General features: G+C 36.5%; 1 protein-coding gene across 5 annotated transcripts in view; it reads right to left on the reverse strand.

Annotated features, from left to right (window-relative positions):
* KCNIP4 (potassium voltage-gated channel interacting protein 4) overlaps nt 1-23,863 on the reverse strand; it is a 1,139,639-nt gene that overhangs the window by 383,167 nt on the left and 732,609 nt on the right. The gene's annotated exons all lie outside the window — the stretch shown is intronic.

The raw sequence follows: 23,863 nt of genomic DNA on the forward strand, positions 1-23,863 counted from the left end.
GTAAATTTATTAATTACACTACAATTTAAAAAAGAAATTTTCTAAGAGAATAGAACACACAGAAAGATAAATATGTGAGGGGATAGATGTGTTAGTTACATAGAAGAGGGGAATCCTTTATACAATGTATACCGATATCAAATCACCATGATGTACACATTAAATATCTTACAATTTGATTTGATAATTATACCTCAACAAAACCAAAATTTTTAAAAATAATAGATAATCTGGGAGTAACTCCTTATCTGTTAAAGATATTAAATTTTAGTTAAAAATATTCTCATGTAGAACACTCCAAGCCCATATAGTTTCATTGGTGATTCTTCCAAACATATAAAGAGGAAATCACAAAAATTTTAAGTTCTTTAAGAAAACTGAAGAAAAATATCTTTTGTGTACCTTCTGTGAGGTCAGCATTAACCCAATACCCAAACCAGGCAAAGACATTACGATGAAAGAAAACCACAGACCAATATCTCCAGTGAACCTAAACCAAATGTTAGCAAATCAAGTTCAATGATATGTTAATGATTATTTGTGATCAAGCAGGGCTTAATCACAGGCAATCTCAGGATTGCAGAGTGGTTTAACGTTAGAAATTTATCTTTGTAATTTACCAAATTAATAAATTAAAAAAGTAATAATCTCTACAGATGCTAAAAGACCATTTGATAAACTTCCAACATCTATTCTTTTTTTTTTTTCTTTAAAATTTATTAGACAGAGATCACAAGCAGGCAGAGAGACAGGCAGAGAGAGAGAGAGGAGGAAGCAGGCTCTCCACTGAGCAGAGTGCCTGACTTGGAGCTCGATCCCAGGACCCTGAGATCATGACCTGAGCAGAAGGCAGCGGCTTAACTCACTGAGCCACCCAGGCGCCCCCAACATCTATTCTTAATGAAAAATTTCAGCAAACCAAGAATAAAAGAAACATCCTTAGCCAATCAAAAGCATTCTTGAAAAACTTGTAGCTAACTTAATGGTGAGAGACTGAATCCTTTCCCCCAATATCAGAAATAAGAGATGGATATCTGCTCTCATCTCTCCTATTCAACATTATAGTGCAGGTTCTAGATGGTGCAATCAGGAAAAAAGAGAAGGGAAGGAAATAAAATGAGGGGGGAGCAGAGGGAAGGGGAGAAAAAAGAGAGAGGTGAAAGGAAGGTGGGAGGAAGGAAGATGCCAGGACTGAAAATAAAGAAGTAAAATTGTTTTTATTAGATGAGATGTTTAGGTATAAATTCTAATAAAATACACATACAAATCTAATAGAGATAATAACTAAACTTAGTGTAACTGCATTTCTTTATACTGATGTTGAACAATCAGAAATTAAGATAAAATTATTTATAATAGCATAAAAAATTGAAGACATAATGATACTGTCAATTTTCCCTAAGATGACTTACAGATTCAACATAATCCAAATCAAACCCAAAGAAGGCTTTTTTTTTTTTTTGTAAAAAGCACGAGCTGATTCTAAATTCATAAGGAAATTCAAAGACTCTAGAATAGCCAAGGAAATTTAAAAAAAAATTAAAAAAATTACACTATCAGATTTGAAGACTTTATATAAACCTATAATTACCAATACAGTGTGGTATGGGTGTAACAACAGTAAAACAGACTGATGGAATCCAAAAAGATCCCTTAGTAAATAGAAATTTGATTGCTAATAACACTGCAGACAAATCAACTGAGAATAGTCTTTTTGATAACTGGTACTAAAGCAACTGGATATCCATTAAAAAATAAATACTTTCAGGGTGCCTGAGTGGCTCAGTGGGTTAAGCCACTGCCTTCGGCTCGGGTTATGACTCGGGGTCCTGGGATCGAGCTCCATGTCAGGCACTCTGCTCAGTGGAGAGCCTGCTTCCCCCTCTCTCTCTCTCTCTGCCTGCCTCTCTGCCTGCTTGTGATCTCTGTCAAATAAATTTTAAAGAAAAAAAAAAAAAAAAGAATAGATGTTGGAAGTTTATCAAATGGTCTTTTAGCACTTTAAATCCTTATCTCACACCATTTACAAAAATGTTGAGGTAGAAAAAAATTACCTCGAAATGAGTCAAATATAATCTTAAAATTTAAATTTAATATCTAAAATCATAAATCTTCTAAAAAAGGGAAAAAATCATAGTGATCTTAGATTAGGCAAAGATTTTATAGAGATGAGAACAAAATAGTAAGGCAAACATATTGTTAAGATGGACATCATCAACCTTAAAATGTCTGGGCTATGAATGACAATGACAAAAGAAAATACTTGCAAAGCATTTATGGGGTGGGGGCAACAGCTAGTGTTCAGAATCATAAAGAACCCTCGAAACTCCATAAGAAGAAAATAAATAACCAGCTTATAGAATGGGCAAAAGCTCTGGGCAGATACTTCACCAAAGATGTACAGGTTGCTATTTGAACACATGTAAGATGCTCAATATTACTAGTAATTAGGAGAATGCAAATTCACACCTTAATGAGATAACATTAACTCCTAGCAAACTGGCTAAAATTAAAATCCTAGTATACCAAGTGTTGGTAAGGAGGAAGAGCAAGTAGAATTCTCAAAGGCTATTATGGGGAATATAAAATGGTACAACTTCTTTGGAAAACACTTTAGTTGTTTCTTAAAAAGCTAAACATATATACCTATCATATCATCCATCTATCTCACTACTAGGAATTTGCACTCCCCGCAAAAGAGGAAACAATATATAGGCATACAAAGGCTTGTACATAAATATTCATATCAACATTATTCATAATAACTCCAAACTTGAACAGCCCAAATATTCAACAAGAAGTGGATAGGGTAGCTGGGTGATGGACACTGGGAAGGGTATGTGCTATGGGTGATTGCTGCAAATTGTGTAAGACTGATGAGTCACTGATCTGTACCCCTGAAGAAAATAACACATTGTATGTTAATTAGAAAAAATGAAATAAATAAAAAAATTTTAAAAAAGAAGTGAATGGATAAACTGCTGTATATTTATACAGTGGAATAATACTCAGCATTAGAAAGGAATGACCTATAGATAAACAAGAGTTGGATGCTCAACCAACTGAGCCATCCAGGCACTCCAGGTCTGTTTACTTCATGTGGTTATTATGTTTTATATTTGCTTTTTAGAGCAGTCATCCCCTCATTGACTTCTGATACAAAAACCTGGTCCTAAGTTAAAAGAGCCCAGAATGGCTGGCCCTGTGCGCTAATCAAACACTCTCTTAACCTCTGGCCCTGATTTTTTTTTAAGATTTTATTTATTTATTTGACAGACAGAGATCACAAATAGGCAGAGAGGCAGGCAGAGAGAGAGGAGGAAGCAGGCTCCCTGCAGAGCAGAGATCCCAGGACCCTGGGTCATGACCTGAGCCGAAGGCAGAGGCCGAATCCACTGAGCCACTCAGACACCCCTGGCCCTGATTTTTTGTATTCAAAATCTTTTGTGTATCTCTATGTTTTGTTACTTTAAGGGTTATATTCCAGAAGAACTGTTGTTCTTTTAAACAATTAGACCCTTGTTAGGCCAATTCTATAATGCCTGCAATCATTCCCCCACATATCAAAGAAGAACATCCTTACCTTGTTACCCTGTTCTATAGAGAGAAAAATGGAACTGTATTCAGTCTAAGTGACTAGAAATTCAAATAAGCAGAATATCTGGAGGGAAATAAACAAAGTTACTCTTGAGATTAAAGCACCTTTAGGGAGATATCAAATTACATTTAGCAAAGCTTTACCACTGAGGTTTATGTTTGGATATTGCCATGATGTCTCAGCCAGATAATGGACTCCCCATTCATGGAGTTCTGTGTGGAGTGATACTTAAAATCATAAGTGAAACATGGGAGATCTTTCTTCAGTGCCAATTTTATCAAGCTGTTTTTCTTACAGGATGAAAGAGGGTATTGTTTTTTATAAATATAACCATGAGTATACTATGGAGTAGAGTGTATAATTTACTTTGGTTTCTAAAAGATATATTTGAAGAAACTTTTTTCTTTGTGGTCAGCCACTAGTAGAAGACCCCAGAGCTCTCTGGGAAGTTTAGGTAAACATGAAAAAGTGATATTTGAGATTGTCAATAAACATAAAATAAGTTTACCGAAGTATGACATTTCCATATTTTAATTTTAAAGTACTAATCCCTGGAAATTGAATCAGAAAGAAAGCCAGGAAAGAGAATATTATTCTTTTAAAGAACAGAGGCCATAACAAGCAATATTGCAACAAACATCATTTGAGAGTCTAGTGAAATCTGAATTTACCTGCATTATGATTAGTTGGTATATATTGCAACCAACTATGTTTTAAAGGGAATTGCTGGGGAGGGTATGTGCTATGGTGAGTGCTATGAAGTGTGTAAACCTGGCGATTCACAGACCTGTACCCCTAGGGATAAAAATATATGTTTATAAAAAATAAAATAAATAAATAAATAAATAAATAAATAAATAAAATTAAAATTAAAATTAAAATTAAAAAAAAGTGAATTGCTGGGATTTTATTTGCCATGTGGAAAATAAAACTCCAAAAAGTAATTTAAAAATAGACTTATAATACTTAAGATAACACATCTATTGCTTATATATCAGCTGAAACACATTTTCACAGATAAAAAGTGAATTTCCCTTTTACAGATATGGAAGCTTGATTTGCATTCTAATTCTTCATTAATTCCCTGTGTCAGATGTTTCTTATATCTCAACCTGCTGTATTTATTAGAGTACATTTAATTTTTAAGTGGCAAATGGGTTGTGAGGTAGGAATGTTTATATGCAAACAATTTTGCTTTCCTTAGATTTAACTTGTATTCTGAGACTGGTAATATTTTTTTAACTCAATTGCCCTCAATAACTAAGGATTCGACTGGTTCATGTTTGAACTACAAATAAATCTACATAAATGCCTCTGTTTTTTCTATTGATTCTTTTTATAAGTTTCTAATTTGCTTTTAGGTGGTTAAATGGCCAAATCCAACTGCATCCATGACAAAATGAGTTTTAGCTAAACCACTGGGGTAGAGGAGAAAGTGAGTGCTACACTGTAGGAAACTGTCAACAGCGTTTTCCTAATGCAACTGTTAAAAAGCTCCTAGGCCAATGGTGACCTATGTACACTCAGTAAGAGCAGATTCTGCAATTAAAATAGCGTCCTAGGGGCAGTTGGGTGGCTCAGTCAGTTGAGCATCAACTTTTGACTGGAGCTCAGGTCATGATCTAAGAGACATGAGATTGATCCCTGTGTTAGGCTCTGCGCTAGGTGAGGAGCCTTCTTAAGATTCCCTCACTCCCTCTCCCTCTGTCCCTCCCCCCTAAAATAAAGTAAAATAAAACAATGCCCTACGCTGAAAGAATATTCCTTCTTTGTCAGAAACAGGTAGCATATTGTATCGGTGCTGCTCTTGGATAGATATGCCCAAGGATGAACCACCTCTCTGTGGACATTTCCAAACCACTACACTTTCTAAAATAATAGGCATTAACATGTTTCCATGTACTGCAGAAATGCAAAATGTGTTTTTAGAAGAGTTGATGGGATCAAACTTCATTCAGAATTGCTTGGTCAGGAGAATCCAGTACTCAAAAAATCATAGTGTAGGGATTAAGCACAGGGATTTAAGGTCACGAAGCTTGGATTCTAATCTTGGCCTTTCTTTTTAGCTTGGAGCTCCTGATCAAGTCACGAAGCAATTGCTTATTTGTGCAAGAGAAACGGTCATTGTTAGCTCCATGTTTCTGGAGAACAATGCATGTGATAATGCGTGTGCAAGGCACTTGAAGCCCTTTGCTGTCAGTCAGTACATGCTCAATTAGTGGTCACTCTCAGAAGTTTCTGAGACCCTCAGAGCTGGCTGGTATTTCTACAAGTGCTTTTTTCAGTCCTTTGGGCAGCTGGGAACTTGTGCTCTGCAAACTCTGGTCATTTAACCAATATAACTTAACATTGTGATCTCACTTTCCTAAGAGCCAATATCTAGTGGGCCCTTACTATGCACCAAGCTTTATTCTGAAAATTTTAATTGCGTTATCTCATCTAACATTTATATAAACTGTATAAGATAGGAACTGATATATTATTTTGCCAAGAATATAACACAGTATAGGATTGCCTTATATTGCAAAATTTGTGGAAGAGGTAAGGCCTAAAAAATATGGGATGGGAATGTGGACAATCTAACACATGAGTTCAGGTTTTACTGCTTCTCTTACTGAGATATAATGTCCTTAAGGGAAAGGGAATTATGAATGATTCTTTGTTGCTTTCTAAGGTCTCAGCACGGTATCTTGATAGGGCATGGATATTGGTCTACAAGGAGCTCTTCATTTACTTGAGAAGGTTGAATATGCAAAGATAGTAAAACACAATACTATTTATAATACCCACTCTGTTCCAGGTATTAAGTCCAGAACATTACTGACTTGATTTAACCCTCAAACCAACTTGACACCATAGGTATATTCACCCACATGTAACCGTCAGAAATTCCAGCTGTAAAGAGAGACAGACCAGCTATAGTGAGTTTGAGGAATAATGGAATTCATTAAAATCTATTCAGTAGCTCTGAGCATTCCTGAGAGAGCTGCTGTATCACTCCTGGATTATTCTCGGTCAGGTTCAATGGCAGTCACAACCCCCAGACTGTTGCTGGGAGCAGCGATATAGCCTGCATGGTTAACATGAACATCCAAAACCCTAACACGTCTCTTCTTGGGACCTGAGTGACTATCACCACCCTTGTAATAAAATGGATTCTTAGTAGCATTTGTTTCCTTATATTCAAATCAAAGTCTTGAAGTGACATATCTGATTGATGGAGGTTTTGGTCAGATCACTGAGCCCTAGCTGTGAGGGAGGCTGGAAAATTGAATGTGTACTTTCAATTTGGAGAGAAGGACTCCTTGGTGGAGAATTCCCCAATTATAAGAAAGGCATTGTTTAAAGTGTTAGGCAAGGGAAAAAAAAAATTTGGAAAATGTCCTCTACATCTACATTTTATAGATGGGGAGACGAAGACTCAGAGGTGAGATCATTTATGCCACATCATGCAAGTAGTAAGCAGCAGGGTAAGCATATAGACTCCGATCAGCCTGTCTCTGGGTATTGGTCCACGAAGTTGCCACACACACAAACAAGGAACAGGGCAGTATATCTGAGAGAGGTCCAAAGAGTCAGCAGGATGGGAGTTCAAAGAAGGAAGGATTTTTTTTCTGGCTCGGGTGATTCCAAAAGGCCCCTGGGAAAACACATTATTTGGATAGCTCCCTAGAATCATAATTAGAGACTACAGGAAAACAACCTCAGAAATGATGTAGTTTATATTCTTCCATGGAGGGGGCAACTGAGGCTCAGAGAAAAAAATGGTGCTTTTTCTCTGGTCATAACGTCTTGGTGAAAGTAACTTAAAACTCAAGCCTGTGAAAATAGCTCCAGTACTCTCCGTGAAGAGCTTCTGACCTCAAATAGGTGAGTTCAGCTCCGAAATCACATCTCCAGCAGAATTATTGAATAGACTTTCTTTGACTTGATAAGCAGGGTGGGAGAGAACATCACATGCTACAGTCTAAACAAGAAAAAAGAAAAGCTTTTATTTTGTGATAGGCTTCTCACAAAATACTTCTTGCCCAGCAGTACCCAAGGAGGTAAAAGGCTCTTGCTTATGACAGAGAGCTTTTCTTATCTCTGCCCACCCCACTCCTTTCTTGCTAATGCCAAGTATAGAAGGCAAGGAAAGAAAAGGTCACCTGCCTTCCTCCTAATGGGGCACTGATGTCCTTAAGTGCTCACATGGCCTGTCCCAGAAAATGTCAAATTGCACCCTTGTAGCTCCTGGTTGGCAGTTAGTTGAATGGGTCTATTGTCCAGTCAATAGGTCCACTCAATTTTTGCCTCTCTTTTTAACACCCACAGTCAACAAATCTTGGGAACAAAATAACAGTACGGTTGACCTCTCAGTTTTCCAGACAGGATGACTATATAGGTTTGTCCTCTCTGGCCTTAGGCCTGATAAAGTTTCTGAGGAGAAGTTTGGTATTTGAGGAGAAAAAAAAAAAGGGCTTAGAGTTTAGACAGTTCTTTGGTTGAATCACAGCTCTATCCTTACGGGTGTTTGACCTTGAACAAAGGACTTAAATCTTCTGAGACTCGGATTGTTTCTCTGCAACATGAAAATTATGATACATTTTAGGGGATTAGACATAATTTGTTAACTACTTGACATTCATTAAGAACTTGTTATATATGAGAAATTATTAGTTTTATCCTTCATATCATTTACACATTTAACCAAATTTGATCTCATCTGATGAGCTCTCATAGGCAATCTGGTATTTGATAATTGTATGATATTGAGTTTTACATATAAAAGTGTATTCATAATATCAAGACATCTAATTTTCAAATACTTTGTTAAGATATGATTTTGTTACCTCTTCTTTACAGATGAGGGCACTGAATGAATGTACCCTCACCTCAACTAAACTTCAGACAAGTTTCTTCTTGAATATAGGCTCCTGACCTCCCTTTTCTTAGAGTATTTCCTTTATAAAAGCTGATGTTGTAAATTCTTTTTCTGATCCTTTGAGATGTAAATATACTACATCCAGAAATGTCTTTTTCTAGGACCTGACTATATTCCCTTTGAAAAGTAATCACCAGTAAAGAAAGGGTGACTGTTTCAAAGTCTCTATGGGAGAATAGGAGCCTAACTTTCATAAGCAACATTTAGCAAACACAGGGACCTAGGGACATTGAGCAGCCACTCCCTAATGTTCTCTAATGCTTTCCCATTCACTCATCCCAATGTTTAAAATTCCCCCTCCCTTAAATATAAATTGGTGCAAACATTATGGAAAATAGCATGGAGGTTTCTCCAAAAAAAAAAACAATAAATAAATAAACATATATGTATATGTGTGTGTGTATGTGTGTGTATATGTAACTAGAAATACCATGTGATCCAGTAATTCCACTACTGAGTATTTACCCAAAGAAAATTTAAAAAATAAAATAAAAACTATCTTGGAAAGATATATGCACCCTTATATTTATTGTGGTATTATGTACAATAGCCAAGATAGGAAAGCAATCCAGGTGTCCATCAACAGATGAATCAATACAATGGAATTAATGCTCAGCAATAAGACAAGATATCTTGCCATTTGTGACATCAGTTTCATGTGTATAACAGTGATTTGACAAATCTATGTATTATGCTGTGCTCACCACAAGTATAGCTACCATCTGTTACCATACAATGCTATTACAGTACCACTGACTATATTCCCTGTGCTGTACCTTGTATTCCTATGATTTACTCATTCCATAACTAGAAGCCTGTATCTCTCACTCCTCTTTACCCATTTTGCCCATCCCCACACACCTTCCCCTCTGGTAACCATCAGTTTGACTTTTGTGTTTATGGTTCTGTTTCTGCTTTTATTGTTCATTTGTTCATTTTGGTTTTTTTTTAGATTTCACATATAGGTGAAATGATACGGTATTTGTCTTTCTCTGTCTGACCTATTTCACTTAGCATAATACCTTCTAGGTCCATCCATGTTGTCACAGATGGCAAGATACAATCCTGTTTGGCTGAGCAATAATTCCATGGTATTTCCATTTTTAATTTTTTAGAAACCTCCTTACTATTTTCCACAGTGGGTATACCAATTTATAGTCCCATCCAACATTGTATGAGGGTTCCCTTTTCTCCAAATCCTTGCCAACATTTGTTATTTTTTGTCTTTCTGATTTGAGACATTCTGACAGATATAAGGTGGTTATCTCACTGTTGTTTTGTTATGCATTTCTATGATGATTAGTGATACTGAAAATCTTTTCATGTCTGTGGCCATTTACACGTCTTCTTTGGAAAAATGTCTATTCAGGTCCTCTGTCCATTCTCTAATTGGATTATTTGCGAATTTTCTGGTGGTAAGGTGTATAAGTTCTTTATATTTTGGATATTAGTTCCTTATCAGATATATCATTTGCAAATGTCATTTCCCTTCCAACAGGTTTCCTTTTTGTTTTGTTGATTGTTCCCTTTGCTGTGCAAAAGCTTTTTATTTTGGTGTAGTCCCTGTAGTTTCTTTTGGCTTTTATTTTCCTTGCCTCAGGAGACACAGCTACAAATCTACAAACTTTTTTAGTGCTAATATTTGAGGCTCTTTCCAAACCTCAAACCCCTCCTAAGATATCAAAGCACATTCAGCACTTCTCTCTGTCCTTCAAGGTCTGCTTTCAAAGTTTAAGATATCTCACATATTAATCCAATACTGTTGCTGATAAAAAGGCATCCAGTGTGGTGTCTGTGTGGCTCAATCAGTTAAGTGTCTGTCTTTGGTTCAGGTCATGATCCCAGGGTCCTGGTTGAGCCCCACATTAGGCTCCCTACTCAGTGGGGAGCCTGTTTCTCCTTCTCCCCCTGCTGGTGCTCTCTTTTGCTCTCTCTCTCACTCTCTCAAATAAATGAATAAAATCTTAAAAAAAAAAAAAAGGTATCCTGTAATTAAACACGCCTCAGATAATACATCATTTTAGCAGTCCCTGTTTTGGAGATAATTTCCAAATCCATAAAAAAATCACTTCAGCAATGGGAATTCTAGGATTTTGTGCCAGTTTGACTGGCATGATCAGTTCAGTTATTAAAATTATTAAGTACCTACTGTAAGCAGCCATTGCATAGAGGTTTCTGCGTAGAGTAAAAATAATGTGTCCTTGACCTCATGGACAATATGATCTAGTGGAAGATATTTGACTTTTCTCAACATTCTTAGAATTTCAAATTTTAAAACACAGAACTGCTGGTTAGGTTCTTAAGAGTTCTAGTTCAATAAGAATACTTTAAGTATAAACTGTATGTGTGATGTCTTATCAGACCACATATTATGGGAACAGGTGATTATGAGATTTCCATGGGCAGGAAAGCTTATGTTCATCTTTATATCTCATCTCTTTGCTCTTCCACCCTGCATGCACCTTGGACATATCATGAGTTATAACACAGCTATTAAATGCCTGAGTGAATATTTAAAACCAACCTCCTGTGGGAAAATTATAGCACATCTTAAAAAGCAAACTTAAAAAAAGTTTCCAATAATTTTCTCCACATTTCACAAGCTATTATACTTCTCCAAATTAAATTCAGAAAGACCCATCTATTACCATGCCCCAGGCACGTTTATCAAAAACATCTTTTCACTATTAAAGCCTCAACCTACTTCGGCTACAAATCCCCATGGACTTAGCATGAAACACTATCATTTCCATCTTTATTACAACAAGTTTTAATTATCTACCTTAGAAATAAGGTCCTGTCTCTTAATGAAAGTGCTTAGTCTGGGGGCTCCAAAGGGTATAAGACAGCTTCAAGGCTTAATTTTGATTATATATGCAATTAGAAGTTAGGAGATGTGCTTGAAAGTCAATACAAATTCTTTCACCTGTTTCTCTAGTTGAAAAACACAAATATTGATAGGAATAAAGATTTTATTGTCTTTGTTGTACTTCTTCTCCAGAGCAGTGTTTTTCAGATTTGAGGATGGTACATCCACCTGTCACCTGGTGTCACCTAATCAGTTCCATTATTGCTACTGGAGTTCATATGAGGCAGGTAGATTCATAGGTCTATGTTCATTTCCAGGTATAGTGATCATGCATTCTTAGTACTTACTCAAGTAGAAGTAAAAAGAGTAGAGTAGATGGATGGATATAGATAGAAGGGATGAGATATGTTTTGGAAAAATGACAAATCACGTGGGAAGATTTTTAGTCATAAGTAAAATATCTTAAATTTGTTTTAAGAATCATATAAATGAGTGGGTGGGGGTGTACCTATGGGTGTATACAGTGAAAAAATGTTATTTTTGTTTATGAGATTAGAGGGGAGTTAATTTTCTTTGCTTTCCTCTGAATTTTCTAAATTTCTTACGACAAACTTATGTTGCTTTTATAACAGGTGAGAAAACAATGGTCTTTATAAATGCTTTTTTGTCCTTGTGTCCTCTTCCAAATGACACCTCATTTATTTTTTCTTTCAGCTATCCCTCTCCTTCAAGTACAGTCTGCATTATCTCCCTCTCCTTCTTTCGGCTCATTAACTCTTCAACTTCATGACAGTTCGTGGAGCCCCCATTAAGGATCATGCACTGAACAAAGTACAGGGCAGGTTACGGAGGTTATGATGATAGTGGTGACTGAGGACACTGTTCAGACAATAAATGTATTTTTTTTCCCCATCAGGGACTCATAACAGTCTGCTAAGAAACCAAGTACTCTTTCCATTGCATCTAATTACTCAAGACCCAAATTCATAAAGAACATAAATGCATTGAAACATTTATGATGACACCATTTTAAATAAACGCCTAAGAGCACAATTACCCAAACTCTCATAAATCTTACTTCTGCATCCTTCCAAAATCCATGGACAAATAGCTGAAATGCTATTCTGGATTAATCTACATGAATCAGACTTCTGGTTCCAGAGTTTATAAAACTAGAATCCCAATGATACCTTTTCATTCTCATTGTTGACAGATAAGAAAAACACTGATTCACAATAACAAATGTATAAATATCTCTATGCTTAGAGTTCTAATAGGATACATTAAAATATATTTTTACTGGTGAAAAGGTAATATATATATACATATAAATTGGTGAAAACTTATAAACAAAATAAAAATCCAGTAAGATGATAAAACACATGTATATGATTGAAGAATAAATGAGCAGGAAATTGGAGGTAGCTGAGATAGACTGTTCATTAAGTAAATGGATAACAGAAAAAAAATTAATGTATCACTTGGAAAAGAAGAAAAGGACAACATAAAAATTTTATATAATATGTAAAACATGAATAAAAATTAACAATCTTCGAATGTATATCATAGCCACTATTTTTACAGATATCTTCAAATGACACATTTGTTGTTGTTTTTTAGTACTTTTCTGGTTTAAATTCAATAAAGAGAGAAAAATAAAATGTTGGCTTCTGTTTTCTTTTTTTTTTTTTTTAAGATTTTATTTATTTATTTGACAGATCGAGATTACAAGTAGGCAGAGAAGTAGGCAGAGAGAGAGGAAGGGAAGGAGGCCTCCTGCTGTCAGAGAGCCCGATGTGGGACTCAATCTCAGGACCCTGAGATCATGACCTGAGCCGAAGGCAGCAGCTTAACCCACTGAGCCACCCAGGCGCCCCTGGCTTCTGTTTTCTAAGTGCTCTTCTATACCCCTTACACCCTGAATATCTAGGCAAATATACAAAAGAATGATTATATTAGGTCTTCACAGAGAGCCCCTATCAATTAAAGATGCAACTATCTATCATCTATCATCTAACATCTATCTATCATCTATCTGTTATCTATCCATCTATGTATTTATTTATCTATCTACTTACTTATTTGTAGTATCTTTATATAGTGAACAATTAAGTGATTATATAGCAATATCCTAATCTTCTGATTATAAGAATATATTTGAAGACTTATACTGGGAGAGAAGGCTCTATTTTAAGTTTGGATTCCAGGCAGAACTACTAAGAGACAACATCCCTGGTAATTTTAGTATATACGGGTTTCAAACACTGAGGACACAACTTGAAACAACATGATGTTTACATGGAAATTTTATAGTATGTTCTTGTGCAATAGAGATAAGAGGGATGGGTACTTAACTTACCTGGAGGTGAGGAATACATTCCCAAAGGCAGTGAATCTGAAACCTATAGAGTTAAGCAGTCTTAGAGGGGGTCAGGATAGGTTGACAAGTTTTTTACTGAACTAATATTTAATTAAATGCCCTTGACTTGCCTGGCTCCATGCTTAGAAACAGGACAGTTAAAACTCGGCAAATTCTCTAGACATGAAATTTGAAGTTGCTCTTAAGATTTATAATTTTTGATGTTCCCTTACAGGGAAGAAGCATTACCAGGACTGCACTCTGACTCTTAGACCTTTAAATTCTCATTTATGTATCCATCCATGCGTCCATCTACTCATTCCCTCATCCATCCATCCATCCATCCATCCATCCATCTATCCATCCATCCAACTAACCATATGCATCTTATAAGTTATAAGGTATTGTATTATGCTTGATTTTGTGGTAATAAAAATCAATAAAACTATAAAACGCCATTTAGGGGGTTTTCCAATTTACTAAGTAAGCCTAAGTCAAGCTCATCTGGTAGGTACACGTGAAATGCTGAGGAAGTTGAGACACCGTATATTTGAAGAAGCACGTGCCCTGCCCCCTTTTTTGACAACTGGATGCTTTTCTTCTGACCTTACTGCATTCATTACATACCATTACTACATTTGCTGTAATTCTTTCCTTTGGGTCTTTAACATTCACTGTGGGAACATTATTCATCAGAGAGTAAAATCTTGAAACTTAATAAAACAAACATAGAAGAGATTCATGATGAACACTAGTACAATCGTGTCCTTTGGTCAAACATTTGCTTTACTAAATGCCAAACCATCTCCAGTGTCTAGCCATAAAACATGATTTCATTTGCTTTCAGCACTGTTGGAATGTTTTTACTGTAGCCCTTAGTCAGAGGAGATATAATTATGGCTATACCTTCACTGATACTGGATGCTGTAAGTGGACATTCAGACCAATTGGAAAGAAGAATGTCTGGAAAAGAGCAGTCAACAGAAAGAAGGCTGTTGGCCTCTCAATGAGAGAATCTAAGGAAATTTGGGATATTAGATACAGGTTTCCTATATGCATGGTAAAATATTTTGAAAAATACTGTAGGATCTGTGAATAGAGGAAAAACCTTTCAGCAGGAGCCATCAGGATGATGAAAGGGATCATATCATTTCCTTCCTCAAGGCTACCCAGTGATGTCTCATTGCTATTAGAATGAATCTCTCAGAGGACCTGGCAGAGTCTGAAATAGGAGACCACACACTTTCTTACTCTTTCCCTTCACATTTAAAGCTCTGCAGGAACAGGCCCTTAATACCTTTTCAACTTCATCTCCTCCACATCTTTATTCACTACACTTCAACTGCAGAAACCATCTTTCTGCTACCTGAATCTTAAACCTTCTTCCTGCCTTTGCAGTTTCTATTCCCTCTTCCTGGGACACTCCTCCCCCTCAGTCTTTAGGGAAGGAATTCTCTCTTGTTATTCAGAGAGGTTTGTGGCTGAGTCTAGAGGAGCACCTCTACTCTCACTTCTCTCCTCCCAGATGATCACTCTCTATCCTCATGGTTACATTAGATTTCCTTATGGCTCATTTTGCTATTATAAATTATTTTATAATTAATTAAAAATTACAAAGCAATTATTTGCAATTATAAATTATTGTAAATTTGTTTATTAGCATTCCTACTATTATTTCTCTTGTTCATCTACAGGCAGAGGTTAAGAAGAGATTCTGAAATTGATTTGAATCCTGTCTCTACTGCTTATTGTGTGGGAGACCACAAACAAGTTACTTAGTTTCCCTCTGCTTCAATTTCTTCATTAATGAAACTGGGATACAAATATTACCTACCTCCATAAGGTTGTGTGAATTAAATGAACCAGTCAAAATAAATCATTTAGGACAGAGCCTGGCACATGGTAGCATTAAATAAGTTAGTGACAGTAGTAAAAGTAGTAGTAGTAGTGCCACTACTAGTGGTAGCAGCATCAGTAGTACTAAACAATAGCAGTAGTACTAGTAGTAGTGGCAGCAGCAACAATAGTAGTAGCAGCAGTGGTAGTAGTAGTAGCAGCAGTACTAGAAGAAACACTAGCAGTAGTACTAGTACTAGTAGCAACAGCAACACTACTAGTAGTAGCAGTAGCACCAGTAGAAGCAGTAGCAATAGTACTAGTACTGACAGCAGCAGTAGTAGTAGCAGCAGTAGAACAAGTAGAAACACTAGCAGTAGTACTAGTAGCAACAGTAGCACTACTAGTAGCAGCATTAGTACTAGTAGAAACAATAGCAGTAATGTTAGAACTAATATTAGTAGCAGCAGAAGTACTATAGTAGGAGAAGCAGCAATACTAGTAGAAACACTAGCAAGAGTACTAGTACTAGTAGCAGCAGCAGTAGCAGCAGTAGTAGTAGTAGAAATGTTAGCAGTAGAGCTAACACTAGTAGCAATGGTAGTACTAGTAATAGTGGTACCAGTAACAGCAGTACTAGTAATAGTAGCAACAGAAAAAGTAGTAGTTTCTTCCATTAGAACTCTAAGAATGGGAATTGAATCCTTTAGCTTCAATGCTAAATGTCTAATATCTAGCATAGCATTTGGCAATGGTGGGTACACAATCACTATTTGTTGAATAAACATTTTATAGCAGAGTGTAAGAGGAAGATAAGAAATTTTCAGGAGACTAGATCTAAAAAAGCAATTTAAGCCAGTGATGAAAGTCATTATTACATAATGATGGGGGAGAGACTGAAGCGTGTGGTTAACGCAATTAGCTGTAACCTCATATTAATGAGGACAAGGTGATAGGTTTGACACCTTTGTATGTTCCACTTAGATTTGCTCTCTGGTGCGATCATTTACTTGGCATTCCTACTGCTATTAAGCTGCTTTATGCATCAACGCCAGAATCAGGGAGACGAGAACAAAGAAACATCCATCAATCATGGCTAAGGAAGTCATCTAAAAATGCATTCCTAATAAATAGTGGGGCGATTCTTGGTACTGGCAACATGACAAAAGATTTCAGTTCTAGTTTTCCACGGAGTTCAGACCACCTAGCACGTGTGGTCCCAGAACTGTGTTTTCGGTGCTTAACATCTCCCTCCAGAGACTGAAGCTGGAATTTGAGCAACTGGGAGTGTTTAGTCTTCTCCTTTCCTGAAATAATTTTAGCTGCCACCAGGTGGTACTAGGTAAGCACATCCAAGCAGGAAAGTCCAAGTTTATCATTCACAGAATTGCCTAGAGTTGCAAAAAGTTGTTTTCCTTTAGTATAATTTCTAGAAATATAAATATTGTGTAAGACAGAATAAACATAAGTCTTGGTTTGGAATTTTAAAATGTTTGTTTTACTCTAAAATTCAAATTGTGCTCACATTTGGGAGAAAACTTCATCTTCCTGTGGCTAAGAGCTTCATATCAGGGAAGTTTATATTTTACTCAATGAGTCATATGGATTTCAGGGCTCCAGGGAACATCTATCTTTCCTCTTGGACATTTACCTGGCACTTTCCCAGGAGCTTTTCTTCTTCTACTTTTCTGCCCCAATCCATAGCTACAGGCTTCTTTCTGCCTCCACTTATTCATCTGTGAAGTGAGGATAGAAATACATGCTCTACCAGGTCCTGCACATGTGGAAGCATGTCAAATCTCTGAGCAAAAGGTATTTAATCATTACCATTATCATCCTTGCAGATGTTTTCAACTAATCTTTAGAGACAAAACACTTTCAGTTCTCTCTCTCTCTCTCTCTTTCTCTTTTTTTTCCTTTCTTTTATTTGAAAGGAGTTGCTTCCCCTTTCTAACCGTTTCTCCAATGGCATATGGGTCCACACTAGCCATCTGCAATGCCAGCAGACAGCTATAAGGAGCATCACCAGAAAGAATAATTTCCATTGGCTGAACACAAGTTCTTTGCCACTTACTATTCTCTTCATGCCTAACCCTTTTACTACACTGCTGTTTGTTCAAAGAGGAGTACGTCTTTCAACACAGGCTTTGAAATATAGACTTTCTCTCTCATTTAAATAATTAAGCGATGTCCTCTTTCTATTCATGTCTTCAAACTCAAATAGTCTAACTCTTTTTCCCAGATGAGAACTGTCCACCCCTAATTGCCTTCCTGCTCATGAGCCCACTTTTCCAAGTCTGTATCTTCAATACTCTAAAAGTTTTACCCTCTTTTTCCTTTCTCTTTGCTCTTCTTTAGTCTTCTGAGAATTTTCTGTTCCAAACTTTTGTTATTCTAGAGATTATAATCAAATGATCATAAGGAATCGATTATTTTTATGAGAGAAGTATTTACGCTTAGCCCAATTGCTTGCATTGAAATACCTAGCAAATACCTACAATTATTTCCAGCAAAAGTTCTTGCTGTGCCCAGAATGGTTACATTATAGCTGAGATTCTCTAAAATCTTATTTTTCTGGGGAATTACAGAGGTGACCCAAAGTCTAGGTGGGGTAAGGAAAAGATAATGGAGAAAAAATAAATTTTCCTAAAGAGTACATATCACCATATCAAGCATCTCTTAGTGAAATTGTTTCAAATTCCTAATCGGGTATGTGCTATGGTGAGCGCTGTGAATTGTGAAAGACTGATTAATTACAGACCTAAACCCCTGAAACAAATAATGCATTATATGTTCATAATAAATAAATAAAATTCAATATTAAAAATTTAGATAATCAAACTAGCCACCACTTTGTGCACTTAAAATAAAAACAGTTTCCTTTCCTTCCTTTCTCAACCCATTTTTTAAGTAGCTCAACTTAATAGGCTTTGGAAAAAGCAGCCACCAAACACCAACATTTATGGTAGCATGGCTTTTTTTTTTTTTTTTTTTTCCCCTAGATTCCATATGTTTGGCTTAAGGCAACATGGGTATTTTCTCATTTCATTTTCTTCTGGGCAATATGACAATAAGTAATTCATTTATTTTGTTATACCTCTAAGGGATAGCTAAGCTAGAGCCAATAAATGTCAAAGCTACCATTTACATGGGTATATGGTCCATTTCTGACAATCCTCAAGACCATAGCATGATATTTATTTTTTAAACATCTATTTTATATGTACATTTAAGTTGCTCATTCCAAACTAAGTAAATATGAAATTCCAAGGAAATTATCCCTATGTGACTATACACAAGAACATTCAAATGAATTTCTCATGGCTGAGGTCGTAAGTATATAATTGGATGACTGATATTTATTAAGGACAAAGGGACTCTCCAAGAGACTGTGGCAAGTTACAAAGGGTATAACCTCTAAGGGCAAGACCTGCTCATTCACCTTCACCAAGAAGATTTCCACTTAATTTATTGAAATGCATTTTTGCGTATTTTAAGTATGCATGCTTGTCCTCCGCTAGGCACAAAGGATACAGGGAGAAATTTAATAGGGTTTGGCTTATTTAAGAGAACAGAAGAGTATCATGTTTCAGGATTCATTGCATATAGATCAGTCTTTACCAGCAACCTGATGACTCTGGCATTCGGGTGGTTAGATTATCCTTACTCAATCTCCAGCATTTTCTTCCTTCTGAAAATTTTTAGCTCTGCCTGTAGGTTGTGCACTCTCTATGCTTGATATATCCTGATGACATACTGCTCCTATTCTAACTGGGCTGAAACAAAATGATATCAAATGCCGAATAGCATCTCAGCTAGGCTGGAAGGAGCATAGGCTCTATAGCCCAGTGACCCCAGAATGGAAAACTGACTGTGCACTTCACTAGCCTTTGACTTTGGGAAATTCACTTAATTTGTCTGAACCTCAGTGTTACCATCTGTCACATGAGTCTAACCTTACCAGCAACAGTAATGTCACTAATTCCCAGTTCATCAGGTTGATGTGACACTAAAATGAGAAAACCTTTAAAAATCATGTAGCACCTGCCATATTGCTGGCAGCCAGAAATATTCCTTCTCTAGGTGAAGGAAAGCCTTGTCATTTTTCATAATTTTGTTAGGCTTTACCTTAACCCGAGTTTTGAATGGTGTGACAACATTGCTCCAAAGAATTCCTGTTGCAATTGCCTTGTAGATGCAGTTTTATAAAAGGGGACATTTTTGCACTGGATCAAAGAAAAAAATCAGAAGGGGAAAAGCAAATCTTCAAAGCAAAAACCTCCTGGTTAGCCATACCCTGATTTTATTCACTTAAACTGCTAAATCTGAAGCAGCAAACAACCAAGGGCAAGAAGTCCCAAACAGGCTCTTAAATCAAATAAAACGATCACCAAAGTATGGCTTCTCCTCTCTTCTCAACTGACATGGGGGAAATGTCAAATGTGATATTAATATATTACAGGTAACATTTCTTATGTTACTTTGTTTCTAAAAAATATGGCTGTATTTTCTGTAAGAAAGTTACCAAGAGGGGCACCTGCATGGCTCAGTGGGTTAACGCCTCTGCCTTCAGCTCGGGTCATGATCCCAGGAGGCTCTCTGCTTAGTGGGGAGCCTGCTTCCTCCTCTCTCTCTGCCTGCCTCTCTGCTTACTTGTGATCTCTGTCAAATAAATAAAATAAAATCTTTAAAAAATAAAAGAAAGTTACTAAGAAATTCAGCTCAGCCCTCAACAAAATTAAACAGACATTCTGAAAAGAATATTTTGAATTGAGGATTTTGAAATTCAAGTTTTAAAAAAAAGTTTCCCAACATATATAACTCCCACTTCTTCACATTTATGTTAGGACTTCTTTCTGTCTCTTTTGAATATCATTGCCCTGACCACAATAACATCCTGAACTTTTTCCTTCATAATATTGACCATCATGATAATGGATTAATTGTTAATATAGTTATTTAAAATATAACTTACTAACTAAAGGGCAAGATCTCTAAGAGTAAAGTTAAGCCTATTCACTATGTTATCTGCAAATCCAGAAAGGAGCTGGGTTTGTAGTAGGCCCTCAAGAAAAGTTTGGAGCATCAGAACAGACCATTGTAAGGAGCCAGCTTTAGACTTAGAAAGGCCTGGATCTGAATTTGAACATAACCCTATACTCTGCATACTTGGGCAAATTTGTTAACTTCCCCAATAGGTTTCCTCTTTGCCTCAGAATTATACTTATGTTGCAGAGCTATTATAAAGTGTAAAAGAATAATGTATATAAAACACATAGGGTTTTACTTGCCAAGTGTTTCAAAATCATTGCTGGGAATATCATGATTATAACATCTTAGATACATGTAGAATTAATTGGTTAATGTGAGGATGAGGATCAGGCCTGGTACTATTGAAATCTTTCAGAGGCACCTCCCCACCCCACTGCACAACTCCATCCAAATGCCTTTTTCCACAGTACAGCTTGTTTCTTAGTCCCTTTGACAATTTAACATAAATCATCCTTCAGTGTCAAATATAATGTTAATGAAATGTTACATTGCTAAGAGTCTATGCCCGCATATGATTCCACTCCTGTTATCAATTAATATTTTGAAGGACAAAATATATAGTTGTTAGCAGCCATTTATGTCCATCAGGAATATAAAACTATTCAGCTTTGTAATGATTATTACAGTAATTATTCAGGTTGATAAGCTGCATTCAAATCTCAGAGGTCTAGCAAAACACTGGGTTCAGGGAATTCACTTTCCCCCTCATTTTAGTTCTGAAGTTTGCATCCTTTTTGTTTTTTATGGCCTTAGCTCCACCAGTGAGGCTTTACCATCAAATCACTTGTGTGGCTGAGCATCTATAACTTTGTCATTCAATTCCATTCCTGTGTTTAAAAGTTAAAAATATATATATATAATGTAGTCTTTCTAAGGAAATAGGATTCTTAAGATATATGAGAAAAAAATGTTAAAGAAGATTTCACACCTCTGAACACAAATTTTGCTCATTTTAAAACTGCAGGTTTCTCAGTAAGAGGACAAACAGGAGGAGGACTTTGGCTTGTTCTTGTTACTTTTAATGGTTATATTGTTAAAACCAGTATAAGTACTATCTACTAAATAATCCTGGGGCATGGGAATTACAGATCTCATGCCCCCTCCTTCACCTAACTGTGGGGAACATGGAATCTAATCTCTCGTTGGTTGCAATGGTTAACAGGATTTCAGGTATGTAGGAAGGCACTGCCCACTCAGAATACAATGTGTGACCAGGTGCCTGTGTGGCTCAGTCGGTTGAGTATCCAACTCTTGGTTTTGACTCATCAGGATCTCAGAGTCATAGGATCAAGCTCTGTGTCAGACTCCCTGCTCAGTGTGGAGGCTGCTTGAGGACTCCCCCCCAACTTCTTTGCCCCCCCATGCACTCTCTCTCAAATAAATAAGTAAATCCTAAGAATGCAGCATCGTATGCCACACTCCTCTTACCATTTTGAACTAAGTGCAATTTCTCTTTGTTTCTTTTGGGGGAAGCTGGGGGTGGGAAGGCAAATTCCATGTTCCAGACTTGGGATCAGGTGCTGGAGATTCAATGATAAACCAGGAAAGATGAACAGTAACCAAAAGTAAAAGGTTAGCAAACAGTTATCCACCAGCATCCTAAACTCCACAGGCTTAAAAAGTAAACCTAAGGACATTGTACTTTATTTGACATTCCAAGAAAAAAAAAAAAGAGAGAGAGAGAGAGAGAGAGAAAGAGAGAGAGAGAGAGAGAGAGAAAAGAAAAAAAAAAAGGAAAAAAGAAGAAAAATCCCAATAGCCAACAAAGATAAGAATCTATTTAAATATTCTTCCACCTAACCAAGTCCCATGCAAATTAAATGTGTAATTACGTTTAGCTGGTGCAGCTGCTGTTACTCCTTCCTCACAGCGCTTATTTGTGAGTTTCAAAGGTTTTATAAGGAAATCTTAAAAGGAAAAAGTAAATGTTTTGAAAAGGAGTTACAGTTTGTCAGCAGTAATCCTTCCCTGGATAGGGAAAGAAAGGTAAATCCTGGTAGATAAGAGAATTGTGGCTTTCAAAAATAATAGCATTGCCCTGAAATTCAATCTGCTAGTATCATTTTTCCAAGCAATACTTCCATGAATTCAATTTCTTTGTCATTTATTATAGTAAAAAGCAAAATGGTTCAAAAGAGAATTGCTTGCAGTAAGCACAAAGATATTCTGAACAAAGGTAGAACTGGATAGCATGCAAAAACATGGAGGGACAAATATTATTTGTCTGGCATTCTGAATCACCTTCTCATCTGAGAGCTTTGTGTATCTGATAGCAGAGGAAGAAGAAATCAGGAAATGCTAAGATGTATGATAGGGTGAACATGACTTTTCAAAGGACTTTGAGACCAGCACCTTGTGCTTCCACACTTGGAGCCTGAAAAGAATTCATAAATGATCAGTTGTATGCATGCAGCTTAATTATGCAAGGTGGACACAGGTCTTCTGACACTGTTTATGCTACAAGGAAGCCATGAATGTGGCTTTGCCAGTGTGTCTTTCTGATACCATACAATCCCCTTTCTGAGCACATCAGGGAGATGATCCCTAGTGCTGAAGTACGGTGGTCACTGTGCAATAACAGAACGCTAGTTAGCTGGGAAATGAGAACCAGAGATCTACATTTTCTACAGCCAGTGCACCTGGTAATGAAACACGACTGTATTGCTCTTGGAACGTGAACAATCCCTTATGGAGGAAACAGATTTTTCCAGGATCAGTGTAGACTCTTAAATGATGGATGAAACCAATTTAAAGGTGGCAGGGTTAGTCTCAAATAATATGACTGAAAATACTCAAAAGGAAACAGTGTTATTATTCCTGATTTTCAGTTCCATTATGCCCTCTTCCTTGACCACTTGGCTATGTGGATGACAGATGGGCCATAGCCTGGCACATAGTAGGATATCCTTATTTTTACCACTATTATGATCCTTTTTCTTTACTACAGTGACATGACCTCAACAAATGATTCATTTTTATGCTTCTAGATAGAGATCTTAATTCATTGCTCTCCCCAATATTTATCCATTTTGCATTGTTTTAAATCATTCTTAGAGAGAAAAAAATTAATTTTAAATCCTTTTCTCGAGACTTATAACTTACAAACAGCCATTCAATTATGCTCTGAGGGGAAATTTATTACAGTTCAGAAAAGAAATTTAACTGTGGAATTTCTACCAGGAGGAAATATCAGCACTTTCGTACAGGTAAGTAATTTCATCAAAATATTGTATTGCTTTAGTTCTGGGATCACATCAGTTTTCGATCACATCATCAGATTAGTCT

Source organism: Mustela erminea, chromosome 2, assembly GCF_009829155.1.
Source record: "Mustela erminea isolate mMusErm1 chromosome 2, mMusErm1.Pri, whole genome shotgun sequence".
Classification (NCBI taxonomy): Eukaryota; Metazoa; Chordata; class Mammalia; order Carnivora; family Mustelidae; genus Mustela; species Mustela erminea.